Here is an 11,852-nt window from a genome sequence, read left to right as displayed (position 1 = left end):
AGCCATGTCTAATTCCTGGACCGGAGTCTTAGACTAGCATTGCAATGATTCCTGGAATCCAAATTAAGAATTCTGAAACTTTTATTTTCTATTTCCATATAATTTTCGAAAAAAGCACAAAAAAATTTCAAAATCATAAAAACCAAAAAGATTTTATGTTTCTTGTTTAAGTCTAGTGTCTAATTTTAAGTTTGGTGTCTTGCATGTATTGTTTATTTGATCTTGGTTCTATTTTCAAGTCAATAGTACAGGGAACTGAAGATTCAGAACATGCAGTAGAGGAATTACGCAGAAAAAGCTGGGCGTTCAAAACGCCCAGTGAAGAAGGACAGACTGGCGTTTAAACGCCAGCCAGGGTACCTGGTTGGGCGTTTAATGCCCAAAAAGGTAGCATTTTGGGCGTTAAACGCCAGAATGGATACCATTCTGGGCGTTTAACGCCAGGATGGCACAAGGGGGAGAATTTTGTTTTCAAATCAATTTTTTTTCAAGTTTTCAAAGTTTTTCAAAATCAAATCTTTTTCAAATCATATCTTTTCAATCAAATGTTTTCAAAATCAATTTCTTTCCTTTTTCAAAGATACTTACTAACAATTAATGATTTGATTGAACATCTCAAATTTGTTGCCTTTTCTGTTGAGAAAGGTTTAATGTTTGACTCATATCTTTTCTTGTTAGGCAAGTCATTAATTTTTTTTAAAAATTAAATCTTTTTAAAATTGTTTTCAAATCATATCTTCTCAATCACAATTTTTTAAACCAATCATATCTTCTTAACCTCATCTTTTTCAAAATAGTTTTCAATCAAATCTTTTTGACTTCTAATTTCAAAATCTTTTTCAAAAACCACTTGAATTCTTTTCCACTTTGAGTTTTCGAAAATTATCAATCAATTTTTCAAAATGATTTTAAAAACTTTTTAATTAATTTTCGAAAATTCTCTTCCCCTCTTCCCACATCCTTTTATTTATGGAGTACCACTCCTCCTCAATGCACAATTCGAACTCTATCTGATTAAGTTCGAATTCTTCTACCTCTTTCTTCGAGTTTTCTGTTCTTCTGACACCTCAAGGAATCTCTACACTGTGACATAGAGGATTCCATACTTTCTTGTTCTCTTCTCTTTCATATGAGCAGGAGCAGAGACAAAAGCATTCTTGTTGAAGCTGACCCTGAACCTGAAAGGACCTTGAAGCGAAAGCTAAGAGAAGCTAAGGCACAATTCTCTATAGAGGACCTAACAGAAATCTTCAAAGAAGAAGAAGACATGGCAGCCGAAAACAACAACAATGCAAACAATGCAAGGAAGGTGCTGGGTGACTTTACTGCACCTACTCCCGACTTCTATGGGAGAAGCATCTCTATCCCTGCCATTGGAGCAAACAACTTTGAGCTTAAGCCTCAATTAGTTTCTCTAATGCAACAGAATTGCAAGTTTCATGGACTTCCAATGGAAGATCCTCATCAGTTTTTAGCTGAATTCTTGCAAATCAGTGACACTGTCAAGACTAATGGGGTAGACCCTGAGGTCTACAGACTTATGCTATTCCCTTTTGCTGTAAGAGACAGAGCTAGGACATGGTTGGACTCACAACCTAAAGAAAGCCTGGACTCATGGGAAAAGCTAGTCAATGCCTTCTTGGCAAAGTTCTTTCCACCTCAAAAATTGAGTAAGCTTAGAGTGGAAGTCCAAACCTTCAGACAGAAGGATGGAGAATCCCTCTATGAAGCTTGGGAAAGATACAAACAATTAATCAGAAAATGTCCTTCTGACATGCTTTCTGAATGGAGCATCATAGGTATTTTCTATGATGGTCTCTCTGAACTATCCAAGATGTCTTTGGATAGCTCTGCTGGAGGATCTCTTCATTTGAAGAAGACGCCTACAGAAGCCCAAGAGCTGATTGAAATGGTGGCAAATAACCAATTCATGTACACTTCTGAAAGGAATCCTGTGAACAATGGGACTAATCAGAAGAAAGGAGTTATTGAGATTGATGCTCTGAATGCCATATTGGCTCAGAACAAGATATTGACTCAACAAGTCAATTTGATTTCTCAAAGTCTGTCTGGAATGCAAAATGCACCAAGCAGTACTAAGGATGCTTCATCTGAAGAAGAAGCCTATGATCCTGAGAACCCTTCAATGGAAGAGGTGAATTACCTAGGAGAACCCTATGGAAACACCTATAATTCTTCATGGAGAAATCATCCAAATTTCTCATGGAAGAATCAAGAGAGACCTCAACAAGGTTTCAATAACAATAATGGTGGAAGAAACAGGTTTAGCAATGGCAAGCCTTTTCCATCATCTTCTCAGCAACAGACAGAGAATTCTAAGCAGAACCCCTCTGACTTAGCAACCATGGTCTCTGATCTAATCAAAACCACTCAAAGTTTCATGACTTAAACAAGGTCCTCCATTAGGAATTTGGAAGCACAAGTGGGACAGCTGAGCAAGAAAGTTACTGAACTCCCTCCTAGTACTCTCACAAGCAACACAGAAGAAAATCCAAAAGGAGAGTGCAAGGCCATCAACATGGCCGAATTTTGGGAGGAAGAAGAGGAAGTGAACGCCACTGAGGAAGACCTCAATGGGCGTACACTGACCTCCACTGAGTTCCCCAATGAGGAACCATGGGAATCTGAGGCTCAAAATGAGACCATAGAGATTCCACTGAACTTACTTCTGCCATTTATGAGCTCTGATGAGTATTCTTCCTCTGAAGAGGATGAGTATGTCACTGAAGAGCAAGTTGCTAAATACCTTGGAGCAATCATGAAGCTAAATGACAAGTTATTTGGAAATGAGACTTGGGAGAATGAATCTCCTTTGCTCACCAAAGAACTGGATGACTTGTCTAGGCAGAAATTACCTCAAAAGAGACAAGATCCTGGGAAGTTTTCAATACCTTGTACCATAGGCACCATGACCTTCAAGAAGGCACTGTGTGACTTAGGGTCAAGTGTAAACCTCATGCCTCTCTCTGTAATGGAGAAGCTAGGGATCTTTGAGGTGCAAGCTGTAAGAATCTCATTAGAGATGGCAGACAACTCAAGAAAACAAGCTCATGGACTTGTAGAGGATGTTTTGGTGAAGATTGAAAACCATTTCATCCCTGCTGATTTCATAGTCCTAGAGACTGGGAAGTGCATGGATGAAACCATCATCCTTGGCAGACCCTTCCTAGCCACAGCAAAGGCTGTGATTGATGTTGATAGAGGCGAACTGATCATTCAAGTAAATGAAGAATCCTTTGTGTTTAAGGCTCAAGGATATCCCTCTGTCACCATGGAGAGGAAGCATGAAGAGCTTCTCTCAAATCAGAGTCAAACAGAGCCCCCACAGTCAAACTCTAAGTTTGGTGTTGGGAGGCCACAACCAAACTCTAAGTTTGGTGTTGAACCCCCACATTCAAACTCTAAGTTTGGTGTTGGGAGGTTCCCACATTGCTCTGATCATTTGTGAGGCTCCATGAGAGCCATCTGTCAAGCTACTGACATTAAAGAAGCGCTTGTTGGGAGGCAACCCAATGTTATATTTTATCCATTTCTTTTGTTATTTTATGTTTTTTTTTGTAGGTTGATGATCATAAGAAGACACAAAATCAATTGAAAAAGCAAAAACAGAATGAAAAACAGGAAGAAAAACAGCACACCCTGGAGGAAGAACCCACTGGCGTTTAAACGCCAGTGAGGCTAGCAGTTGGGCGTTTAACGCCCAGTCTGGCACCATTCTGGGCGTTTAACGCCAGAAAGGGGCACCAGACTGGCGTTAAACGCCAGAAAAGGGCAAGAACCTGGCGTTAAACGCCAAGAATGGGCACCAGCCCGGCGTTTAACGCCAGAAATGGCTCAAAACGTGATTTTGAATGCCATTTGGTGCACGGATGACTCTTCCTTGACACCACAGGATCTGTGGACCCCACAGGATCCCCACCAACCCCACCACTCTCTCTCTCTTCTTCACCCATTCACCAATCACCTCAATACCTCTTCCCCAAAAACCCTTCACCTATCAAATCCCATCTTTCTCTTCACCACTCACATCCATCCTTCATAAAACCCCACCTACCTCACCATTCAAATTCAAACCACTTTCCCTCCCAAACCCACCCATCAATGGCCGAACCATGACCCCCCCTCTCCTATATAAACCCCTCTTCACCCCTTCATTTTCACACAACCTAAACACCACTTCTCCCCCTCTTTGGCCGAACACAAAAGCCACTCCCTTCTTCCTCATTTCTTCTTCTTCTACTCTCTTCTTTCTTCTTTTACTCGAGGACGAGCAAACCTTTTAAGTTTGGTGTGGTAAAAGTGTTGCTTTTTCGTTTTTCCATAACCATATATGGCATCCAAGGCCGGAGAAACCTCTAGAAAGAGGAAAGGGAAGGCAAAAGCTTCTACCTCCGAGTCATGGGAGATGGAGAGATTCATCTCAAGGGTGCATCAAGACCACTTCTATGAAGTTGTGGCCTTGAAGAAGGTGATCCTCGAGGTCCCTTTTTCACTCAAAAAGGGTGAATATCCGGAGATCCGACATGAGATCCGAAGAAGAGGTTGGGAAGTTCTTACCATTCCCATTCAACAAGTCGGAATCTTGATGGTTCAAGAGTTCTATGCCAATGCATGGATCACCAAGAACCATGATCAAAGTGTGAACCCGGATCCAAAGAATTATCTTACTATGGTTCGGGGGAAATACTTGGATTTTAGTCCGGAAAGTGTAAGGTTGGCATTCAATTTGCCCATGATGCAAGGAGATGAACATCCTTACACTAGAAGGGTCAATTTTGATCAAAGGTTGGACCAAGTCCTCACAGTCATATGTGAAGAGGGCGCCCAATGGAAGAGAGATTCAAGAGGGAAGCCGGTTCAATTGAGAAGGCATGACCTCAAACCCGTGGCTAGAGGATGGTTGGAGTTTATCCAACGCTCAATTATTCCCACTAGCAACCGGTCCGAAGTTACTCTAGACCGGGCCATCATGATTCATAGCATCATGATTGGAGAAGAAGTGGAAGTTCATGAGGTTATAGCCCAAGAACTCTATAAGGTGGCGGACAAGTCCTCTACCTTAGCAAGGTTAGCCTTTCCTCATCTCATTTGTCACCTCTGTTATTCAGTTGGAGTTGACATAGAGGGAGACACCCCCATTGATGAGGATAAGCCCATCACTAAGAAAAGGATGGAGCACACAAGAGACCCCTCTCATCATGAGATCCCTGAGATGCCTCAAGGGATGCACTTTCCTCCACAAAACTATTGGGAGCAACTGAACACCTCCCTAGGAGAATTGAGTTCCAACATGGGACAACTAAGGGTGGAGCATCAAGAACACTCCATCATCCTCCATGAAATTAGAGAAGATCAAAGGATCATGAGAGAGGAGCAACAAAGACAAGGAAGAGACATTGAGGAGCTCAAGCACTCCATAGGATTTTCAAGAGGAAGAAAGAGCCGCCATCACTAAGGTGGACCCGTTCTTTAATCTCCTTGTTCTTTATTTTTGTTTTTCGAAAATTACTGCTTATATTTGCCCATGTTTGTGTCTTGTGATCATTAGTGTCTTAGTGTCTACGCCTTAAAGTTATGAATGTCCTATGAATCCATCACCTTTCTTAAATAAAAAAAAATGTTCTTAATTGAAAAAGAAAAAGAATTGCATGAATTTTGAATTTTATAGCAGTTTAATTATTTTGATGTGGTGGCATTACTTTTGTCTTCTGAATGTATGTTTAAACAGTGCATATGTCTTTTGAATTTGTGGTTCATGAATGTTGGCTCTTGAAAGAATGATGAAAAAGGAGACATGTTACTGAGGATCTGAAAAATCATAAAAATGATTCTTGAAGCAAGAAAAAGCAGTGAATACAAAAAAAAAAGAGGCGAAAAAAAACCGAAAAAAAGAAAGAGAAAAAGAAAGAAAAAAAAAGAAAGAAATAAAGTCGTGATCCAAGGCAAAAAGAGTGTGCTTAAGAACCCTAGACACCTCTAATTGGGGACTCTAGCAAAGCTGAGTCACAATCTGAAAAGGTTCACCCTATTATGTGTCTGTGGCATGTATGTATCCGGTGGTAATACTGGAAGACAGAGTGCTTTGGGCCACGGCCAAGACTCATAAAGTAGTTGTGTTCAAGAATCATCATACTTAACTAGGAGAATCAATAACACTATCTGGATTCTGAGTTCCTAAAGAAGCCAATCATTCTGAGTTGCAAAGGATAGAGTGAGATGCCAAAACTGTTCAGAGGCAAAAAGCTAAAAGCCCCGCTCATCTAATTAATACTGATCTTCATAGATGTTTTTGGAGTTCATTGCATATTCTCTTCTTTTTATCTTATTCGATCTTCAGTTGCTTGAGGACAAGCAACAATTTAAGTTTGGTGTTGTGATGAGCGGATAATTTGTACCCTTTTTGGCATTGTTTTTAGTATGTTTTTAGTAGTTTTAGTTGAGTTCTTAGTATATTTTTATTAGTTTTTAGTTAAAATCAACTTTTCTGGACTTTACTATGAGTTTGTGTGTTTTTCTGTGATTTTAGGTATTTTCTGGCTGAAATTGAGGGACCTGAGCAAAAATCTGATCCAGAGACTGAAAAGGACTACAGATGCTGTTGGATTCTGACCTCCCTGCACTCGAAGTGGATTTTCTGGAGCTACAGAAGCCCAATTGGCGCGCTCTCAACGGCGTTGGAAAGTAGACATCCTGGGCTTTCCAGCAATATATGATAGTCCATACTTTGCCCAAGATTTGATGGCCCAAACCGGCGTTCAAAGTCACCCTCAGAAATTCCAGCGTTAAACGCCGGAACTGGCACCTAAATGGGAGTTAAACGCCCAAACTGGCATAAAAGCTGGCGTTTAACTCCAAGAAGAGTCTCTACACGAAATTTCTTCAATGCTCAGCCCAAGCACACACCAAGTGGGCCCGGAAGTGGATTTTTATGTCATTTACTCATCTCTGTACACCTTAGGCTACTAATTCTCTATATATAGGACCTTTTACTATTGTATTTGGACATCTTGGTATCTAGCCATCTTTGGACATCTAGTTCTTAGATCATTTGGGAGGCTGGCCATTCGGCCATGCCTAGACCTTGTTCTTATGTATTTTCAACGGTGGAGTTTCTACACACCATAGATTAAGGTGTGGAGCTCTGCTGTACCTCGAGTATTAATGCAATTACTATTGTTCTTCTATTCAATTCCGCTTGTTCTTTGTCCAAGATATCACTTGTTCTTCAACTTGATGAATGTGATGATCCGTGACACTCATCATCATTCTCACTTATGAACAAAGTGACTGACAACCACTTCTGTTCTACAAGCAAACAAGGCTCTAGTGTTTATCTCTTGGATTCCTGATACACGATGCATGGTTGATCGCCTGACAACCGAGTGCTCGCCTGACAAACGAGCCAGCCATTCCGTGAGATCAGAGTCTTCGTGGTATAGGCGAGAACTGATGGCGGCATTCAAGAGAATCCGGAAGGTCTAAACCTTGTCTGTGGTATTCTGAGTAGGATTCAATGACTGAATGACTGTGACGTGCTTCAAACTCCTAGTAGGCGGGGCATTAGTGACAGACGCAAAAGAATCAATGGATTCTATTCCGGCCTGACCGAGAACCGACAGCTGATTAGCCATATGCTGTGACAGAGCATAGGAACATTTTCACTAAGAGAATGGGAGGTAGCCACTGACAACGGTGAAACCCTACATGAGCTTGCCATGGAAAGGAGTAAGAAGGATTGGATGAAGACAGTAGGAAAGCAGAGAGACGGAAGGGAAGGCATCTTCATACGCTTATCTGAAGTTCCTACCAATGAATTACATAAGTACCTCTATCTTTATCTTTATGCTTTATTCGTATACCACTATACCCATTTGAGTCTGCCTGACTGAGATTTACAAGGTGACCATAGCTTGCTTCATACCAACAATCTCCGTGGGATCGACCCTTACTCGCGTAAGGTATTACTTGGACGACCCAGTGCACTTGCTGGTTAGTTGTGCAAAGTTGTGTAGTGATCACAATTTCGCGCACCAGCCAGACATGTCTAATCCTTTTTAGACTGAAGCTTTAGACTAACATTGCATGATTCCTGGAATTCTTATTAAAAGTTTTGATCCTCTTTATTTTCTTTTCCACTCAATTTTTGAAAAATCCAAAAAAATTATAAAATCTTAAAACCAAAAATAATTTTATGTTTCTTGTTTGAGTCTAGTGTCTAATTTTTAAGTTTGGTGTCCATTGCATGTTTTTAGTCTTCTAATTTTTGAAAATTACATGCATTATGTTCTTCATTGATCTTCAAGTTGTTCTTGATGATTTCCTTGCTCTGATCTTTAAATTATCTTGTTTTGTGTGTTTAGTTGTTTCTCATATGCATTTTTCAAATTGTTATAGTCCTTAGTATACAAACTTCTAAGTTTGGTGTCTTGCATGCATTGTTGATTTAATCTTAGTTTTCCATGTTTAGTTGCATTTTGATTGTTCCTCATCATTAAAAAATCCAAAAATTTTTAAATTGTGTCTTTTCAAGTCAATAATACAGAGAATTGAAGATTCAAAACATACAGCAGAGAAATTACACAGAAAAAGCTGGGCGTTCAAAACGCCCAGTGAGGAAGGAAAACTGGAATTTAAACGCCAGCCAGGGTACCTGGCTGGGTGTTTAACGCCCAAAAAGGTAGAGTTTTGGGTGTTAAACGCCAAAATGGATACCATTCTGGGCGTTTAATGCCAGGATGGCACAAGAGGAAAGATTTTGTTTTTAATTCAGATTTTTTTTCAAGTTTCCATAATTTTTCAAAATCAAATCTTTTTCAAATCATATCTTTTCAATCATATATTTTCAAAATCAATTTCTTTCCATTTTTCAAAAATACTTGCTAACAATTAATGATTTGATTCAAACATTTCAAGTATGTTACCTTTTCTGTTGAGAAAGGTTTAATGTCTGAATCATATCTTTTAAATTTCTTGTTAGCCAAGTCATTAATTTTAAAAATCAAATCTTTTTAAATTGTTTTTCAATCATATCTTTTCAATCATATCTTTTTAAAATCATAACTTTTCAATCATATCTTTTTGATTTCTAATTTCAAAATCTTTTTTCAAAAATCACTTTATCTCTTTCCCAACTTTAATTTTCGAAAATCATTCTTCAATTTTTCAAAATTTCTTCAAAATCTTTTAATTTATTTTCGAAAATTCTTCCCCTCTTCTCACATCCTTCTATTTATGGACTAACACTCCTCCTCAATGCACAATTCGAACTCTATCCCTCTTGATAAGTTCGAATTCTTCTACCTCCTCCTTCTATTCTTCTTTTCCTCTGACACCTCAAGGAATCTCTATCCTGTGACATAGAAGATTCTATACTTTCTTGTTCTCTTCTCTTTCATATGACCAGGAGCAAAGACAAAAGCATTCTTGTTGAGGCTGACCCTGAATCTGAAAGGACCTTGAAGCGAAAGCTAAGAGAAGCTAAAGCACTACTCTCTGTAGAGGACCTAACAGAAATCTTCAAACAAGAAGAAGACATAGCAGCTGAAAACAACAACAATGCCAACAATGCAAGGAAGGTGCTGGGTGACTTTACTGCACCTACTCCCGACTTCTATGGGAGAAGCATCTCTATCCCTGTCATTGGAGCAAACAACTTTGAGCTTAAACCTCAATTAGTTTCTCTAATGCAACAGAATTGCAAGTTCCATGGACTTCCATTGGAAGATCCTCATCAGTTTTTAGCTGAATTCTTGCAAATCTGTGACACTGTCAAGACCAATGGGGTTGACCCTGAGGTCTACAGACTTATGCTATTCCCTTTTGTTGTAAGAGACAGAGCTAGGATATGGTTGGATTCACAACCTAAAGAAAGCCTGAACTCTTGGGAAAAGCTAGTCAATGCCTTCTTGGCAAAGTTCTTTCCACCTCAAAAATTGAGTAAGCTTAGAGTGGAAGTCCAAACCTTCAGACAGAAGGAAGGTGAATCCCTCTATGAAGCTTGGGAAAGATACAAGCAATTGATCAGAAGGTGTCCTTTTGACATGCTTTCAGAATGGAGCATCATAGGTATCTTCTATGATGGTCTGTCTGAACTGTCCAAGATGTCATTGGACAGCTCTGCTGGAGGAGCTCTTCATCTGAAGAAGACGCCTCCAGAAGCTCAGGAACTGATTGAAATGGTTGCGAATAACCAATTCATGTACACTTCTGAAAGGAATCCTGTGAACAATGGGACGAATCAGAAGAAAAGAGTTCTTGAGATTGATACTCTGAATGCCATATTGGCTCAGAACAAAATATTGACTCAGCAAGTCAATATGATTTCTCAAAGTCTGTCTGGAATGCAAGCTGCACCAAGCAGTACTAAGGACGCTTCATCTGAAGAAGAAGCTTATGATCCTGAGAACCCATCAATGGAAGAGGTGAATTACATGGGAGAACCCTATGGAAACACCTATAATCCTTCATGGAGAAATCATCCAAATCTCTCATGGAAGGATCAACAGAGACCTCAACAAGGTTTCAACAACAATAATGGTGGAAGAAACAGGTTTAGCAATGGCAAGCCTTTTCCATCATCTTCTCAGCAACAGACAGAGAATTCTAAGCAGAGCCACTCTGACTTAGCAACCATGGTCTCTGATCTAATCAAAACCACTCAAAGTTTTATGACTGAAACAAGGTCTTCCATTAGAAACTTGGAGGCACAAGTGGGTCAGCTGAGTAAGAAAGTTACTGAACTCCCTCTTAGTACTCTTCCAAGTAATACAGAAGAGAATCCAAAAGGAGAGTGTAAGGCCATCAACATGGCCGAATTTGGAGAGGAGAAAGAGGCAGTGATTGCCACTGAGAAAGACCTCAATGGACGTTCACTGGCCTCCAATGAGTTCCCTAATGAGAAACCATGGGAATCTGAGGCTCATATTGAGACCATAGAGATTCTATTGGATTTACTTCTGCCATTCATGAGCTCTGATGAGTATTCTTCCTCTGAAGAGGATGAAGATGTCACTGAAGAGCAAGTTGCTAAGTACCTAGGACCAATCATGAAGCTAAATAACAAGTTATTTGGTAATGAGACTTGGGAGGATGAACTTCCTTTGCTCACCAAAGAACTGGATGACTTGACTAGGCAGAGATTACCTCAAAAGAGACAGGATCCTGGAAAGTTCTCAATACCTTGTACCATAGGCACCATGACCTTTGAGAAGGCTCTGTGTGACCTAGGGTCAAGCATAAACCTCATGCCTCTCTCTGTAATGGAGAAACTAGAGATCTTTGAGGTACAAGCTGCAAGAATCTCACTGGAGATGGCAGACAATTCAAGAAAACAAGCTTATGGGCTTGTAGAGGATGTTCTTGTAAAGATTGAAGACCATTACATCCCTGCTGATTTCATAGTCCTAGAGACTGGGAAGTGCATGGATGAATCCATCATCCTTGGCAGACCCTTCCTAGCCACAGTAAAGGCTGTGATTGATGTTGACAGAGGAGATTTGATCATTCAAGTGAATGAAGAATCCTTTGTGTTTAAGGCTCGAGGATATCCCTCTGTAACCATGGAGAGGAAGCATGAAGAGCTTCTCTCAAAACAGAGTCAAACAGAGCCCCCACAGTCAAACTCTAAGTTTGGTGTTGGGAGGCCAACCAAATTCTAAGTTTGGTGTTGAACCCCCACATTCAAACTCTAAGTTTGGTGTTGGGAGGTTCCAACATTGCTCTGAACATCTGTGAGGCTCCATGAGAGCCCACTGTCAAGCTACTGACATAAAAGAAGCGCTTGTTGGGAGGCAACCCAATGTTATATTTATCTATTTTCCATTGTTATTTTA

The 11,852-nt window shown here is 40.0% G+C and overlaps 2 non-coding genes across 2 annotated transcripts; both read right to left on the bottom strand.

The window, feature by feature from the left end:
* Positions 1-1,672: 1,672 nt before the first annotated feature.
* Positions 1,673-1,780, bottom strand: LOC130959509 (small nucleolar RNA R71). The gene has a single exon (XR_009078584.1). It is a non-coding gene; the product is annotated as a small nucleolar RNA R71 (small nucleolar RNA).
* Positions 1,781-9,959: 8,179 nt separating this feature from the next.
* Positions 9,960-10,067, bottom strand: LOC130958243 (small nucleolar RNA R71). The gene has a single exon (XR_009077375.1). It is a non-coding gene; the product is annotated as a small nucleolar RNA R71 (small nucleolar RNA).
* Between the last annotated feature and the right edge of the window lie 1,785 nt (positions 10,068-11,852).

This window comes from Arachis stenosperma, chromosome 10, assembly GCF_014773155.1.
Source record: "Arachis stenosperma cultivar V10309 chromosome 10, arast.V10309.gnm1.PFL2, whole genome shotgun sequence".
Classification (NCBI taxonomy): Eukaryota; Viridiplantae; Streptophyta; class Magnoliopsida; order Fabales; family Fabaceae; genus Arachis; species Arachis stenosperma.
This window is presented reverse-complemented; position numbering and strand designations above follow the sequence as displayed.